Below are 4,968 nucleotides of genomic sequence, written 5' to 3' on the forward strand. Positions count from 1 at the left end.
ATGTGTCTAGGAATTTATCCATTTCTTCTGAGTTGTCCAATTTGTTAACATATAATTGTTCAGAAAGTAGAGTTTAAACTTTATTTAATTTTGCTTTCCATGCCACCCAGGGAAGGGCCCATATGGCATTGTTCTGGATTCCCATTGTAACTTAAAGGGAAACTTTCACAATGTCTGGAGCCCTTGATATATAAGATATAAGAGCAAATGAAGGAGGAGGATGTCCTCAAATTCCTGGCAGCAGGAACCCTCTTAGGTGGCACCAACCTTGACTTTCAAATGGAAGAGTACATCTACAAAAGGAAGAGTGATGGCATCTACATCATAAATCTGAAGAGGACCTGGGAGAAGCTTCTGTTGTCAGCTCGTACCATTGTTGCCATTGAAAACCCTGCTGATGTCAGTGTCATATCCTGCAGGAATACCAGCCAGCGAGCTCTGCTGAAGTTTGGTGCTGCCACTGGAGCCACTCCTGTTGCTAGCTGCTTCACTTCTGGAACCTTCACTAACCAGATCCAGGCAGCATTCCGGGAGCCACATCTTCTGGTGGTTACTGACCCCAGGACTGACCACCAGCCTCTCACAGAGATGTCTTATGTTAACCTTCCCACCATTGCTCTGTGTAACAGATTTTCCTCTGTGTTATGTGGACATTGCCATGCCATGCAACAACAAGGGGGCTCACTCTCTGGGTCTGATGTGGTGGATGCTGGCCCGGGAAGTTCTCTGCATGCGTGGCACCATCTCCCATGAACACCCGTGAGAGGTCATGCCTGATCTCTACTTCTACAGAGATCCTGAAGAGATTGAAAATTCCTCTGTGACCAAAGAGGAATTTCAGGGTGAATGGACAGCTTGAGCTCCTGAGTTCACTGCTACTCACCCGAGGTTGCAGACTGGTTTGAAGGCATGCAAATACCCTCTGTCCCTATTTAGCAGTTCCCCACTGAAGACTGGAGGGCTCAGCCTGCCACGGAAGACTGGTCTGCAACTGCCACTGCTCAGGCCACTGAATGAGTGGGAACAACCACTGACAGGTCTTAAGTTCTTCTACAAACTCTTAAACAAGATGGATATAAGGTTGATGGAAAATAAACATGAGTTTCTAAAAAAAAAAAACTTTACTTAATTTAAATGTAAAACTGACATTTTCTCAAACGATTGGAAAACTTTTAAGTATACTTGGAGTGACTTGGATATATAAATCTTTTTCAACTGTAAATTATATTTAATATAAATATAGATCAATTTTTCCAATAAATATTAGCCTTCAAAATTAAATGTGCCATAACTGTTTTATAAACACAATTGTAAAGAAAAATAACATGAAATGTCTCATTACTAATTTTTTATATTGATTACATATACAAATGTCACTACTTTGGATATGTTAGGTTAAGAACATACATTTTAAATTAATTTTATCTGTTTCTTTTTACTTTTAAAAATATGAGTACTAGAAAATTTAAAATTACATATGTGGCTCACCTTATATTTCCACAGGGTATGCTGTTCATTAGGATATCTCATCAAAATAGCTAATATTGCTGGTCAGAAAAGCAAAGTTCAGAGAGTTTAAGGGGCTTGTCCAAGATTACACAGCTGGTCAGAGTCAAGATTAGGTTCTGGAACTTTGACTTCTAGTCCGGATCTGCTAGAAAATACCTTGATGGTCTTGTGACTAATACTGTGCTAGATTTGAGTGGTGAAAATTTTGGCATGAACTTTCCATTGATGTTACTCTTTCATTTTTTTTATACATAACAAAAGAGTAATTCTCAGAGGAAACCATTTTACATTGTAATTATGTTTATTTCAATTCAAATGGAATCAAACCATATACTAACTTTTTCTTATTAAATTTGGGCTAACTCAACAGATTTCTGAAAGTTCTTTTTGCCTGGATGAGCAGGTCTCATTTTCTTTCTTTCTTTTTTTTTAATAAAAAAAGAGTTTTAATTAATTCTTTCTTCCTTTCATCTGGGAAGCAAGTGACTGCAATTGCTTTGTGTTGGCTTCCTGCTATTGCTTTTGCATGACAGCCTTAAATAAAGAGTCCTACATTGACAATTACATTGTATTCCTCATAATATCCAGAATGACTCATTAATGTAAAATGACCAACTTCTTCATTTCTAAGATATAAAAATATACTTTCCCTATAATGTTCATATTTCCACTCCAGGTAACATCAAATTTGACACAAGAATACATTCAGAGATGCTCTATTAGATTTTTGATTTGCAAGATTTCTTTAATCTCCCATCTTATTCTTTCTCTTTCCTGCTCTCCACCCAACAAATGAAACATAGTTGAATCCACACTCCAAGGGCTGCTCAATGCAATTAGGAAAGTTCAATGCTGAAAACTAAAGACCACTTAGTAATACTTAGATCTAACAATGCTTAAGAAAAGCATGAAGGGGAAAAGGGGTTCAAGATTTTTCTACAGAGAAGCTTCCCCTGTAAAAGGGTAAGAGTGAAAGCCAGAATTTTCAGACTTGCAGATTAAATCTTGGCTATAGAGGCAATAGTTCTAATACTAATTTAAAAGTTTTAATAAGGCAAATACATGTACCCAAACAAAACACTTTGTCAAAGGTCAAGTTGACAACTTCTACAAATTGTTATACGCTGAGATCTATAAATATTTTCTCCTGACATAGTAGGTGTGGCAGGACATGTAGTGGTCTCCTGAATGAATATTCAAGTACTTTTCACATTTCACAGCCCCTTGTAGACTAGTTCTTTCCAATGGGCTATAAATGGAAATCCCAGGTCCTGGCACATAAAAATTGGGAAATGGGGTGATGGTTTGTGTTAACCATGTTTATTAACTAAGCTAGAACTATGTTTTGAAGAATTCTCTTTCCTTCATGATTCTTATTTAAAGCTGGCCTAATACGAAATTCACATATGGTTTAAAAGGCAGAAGTAAAGTGGCTGCCATCTCTTTATGAAGGTCTTTGTAATTAAATGCAATGAAAGACTAGTGGAGCGGGGCCTGCGGGTTCTCACACTCTGCCCTTCACATCCATCTCTCCTTCTTCACTGCTGGGATCAATGGCAGACACAGGTCCACCACCACATGCAGAAGCAGCAGTCTTCCACATGCTTCTCTACCAGCAACACTTTCCAGGTAACTAGATACTCCCAGCTTTCCAAATTTTTTGTAAGCCCCGACTTCTCCATGCAAAATAATGCTTAAGGTATGATGATTTGTGACTTTCCTCTGATTTTCTAACAGGTGAAAAAGGCAGCCTCTCCAGGGTCAGTAACGCCATAGATGTCAAAACATCAGAAACACATGATTGATACACCCAAGTAGAGAAGCTGTACGGCAGGCACGACACAGCAAAAACCTAGAGAGAAACCCCTCATTCAGTCTAGCATACAAGATATATGGAACCAAGGAAAACCATATTCTAGGCTATAAAAAAAATTAATAAATTTAAAGAATAAAAATCATACAAAATATGTCTCCAATAATGACATTGGACTCGAAATCAGTAACAAAAAGGTCTCTGGAAAATCTACATATATTTAGCAAGTAAATACCACACTTCTAAATAAACCAGGAGTGCAAGAAGTCTCAAGAAAAGTTAGAAAATATGTTGAACTGAAGAAAAGTAAAAGTGCAACATATCAAATTTTATGAGCTGCAAAGTTTAAAGGGAAATGAACAAGCATAGTTGTTTATATTAGAAGAGAAGAAGTTGTCAAATAAATAATCTAAGCTTCTACTTCATAAGCCAGAAAAAGAAAAGCAAAATAAATCCAAAGCAAGCAAAAGAAAGGAACTAATCAAAATAAAAGAAAGCATAAGTAAAATTAAAAATACAAAAAAATAGACACAATCGATGTAATCAAAAGCTGTTTCTTGAAAAGAACAATATAATTGATAAACTTTTTACCAAAATGGCCAAGGCCAATAGAGGGAATACACAAATTATCATAATAGAAAAGAAAGAGGGGATATAACTACAGACACTACAAACATTAACAAGATAATAAGAAAACACTCATGGACAATTTATTCTCATAAATCCAACAACTTAAATGAAATGTATCAATTTGTTGAAAAACACAAACTATTTATCACCAAAGTATTCTTAGGAAAAAACTGACAGTTGAAATATTTACATATTTACTCTTAAAAGAAATATTTAATAAACTTATAATAATAAAAGCCCCAGACCAAGATGATTTCATTGTTAATTCGACTAAATATTTCAGGAAGAATTAATACCAATTTTACATATCTTCCAGCAGATAAAAAGGAAGATACATTCCAATTCTTTTAATGAGACCAGCATTATCTTGATACCAAAAGCAAATAAATGGACTTTATAATAATAGAATACTGCAAAAAAAAATCTCTCATGAGTATATATGAAAAAAGTCCCCATAAAGTATTAGAAAATCATACCTAGCAATATATAAAATAGGATAGTATATCATAAGCAAGTGGAATTTATCTCAGGATGCAAGATTGTTTCAACATTTGAAAACCAAGCATTATGATTCATTATATGAACACAATAATCAGGAAAAAAAGCACATGATTTTCTCAACAGGTACAGAAAAAGCATGTGGAAAAATTCAACATCCATTCATGATAAAACAAACAAACAAAACCACTCATCACTGTAGGAATAGAAGGGGTACTTCTTTAACATAGTAAGCACATGAAAAGATGCTCAACATCATTAATTATTAATGAAACACAAATTAAAACCACAATAACATTACATATCCATTAGAATACCCCAATTTTTTTAAAATGCCACATGTTAGCAAGGATGCAGAGCCACCAAAACTGTGGTGCCACATACACTGTTGCAGGTATTACAAAATGGTACAACCTCTTTGGAAAATATATTGGCAGTTTCTTCTAAAGTTAAACATATACTTATCTATGACCTAGCAACCACATGATCAAGAATAATGAAACTTATGTTTGGACAAA

At 35.2% G+C, this 4,968-nt stretch overlaps 1 pseudogene; it reads left to right on the forward strand.

Moving 5' to 3' along the window:
* The first annotated feature begins 207 nt into the window (after positions 1 to 207).
* On the forward strand, positions 208 to 1,044 carry LOC105857561 (small ribosomal subunit protein uS2-like; annotated as a pseudogene).
* The last annotated feature ends 3,924 nt before the right edge of the window (positions 1,045 to 4,968 follow it).

Source organism: Microcebus murinus, chromosome 7 (genome assembly GCF_040939455.1).
Source record: "Microcebus murinus isolate Inina chromosome 7, M.murinus_Inina_mat1.0, whole genome shotgun sequence".
In the NCBI taxonomy this organism is placed as follows: Eukaryota; Metazoa; Chordata; class Mammalia; order Primates; family Cheirogaleidae; genus Microcebus; species Microcebus murinus.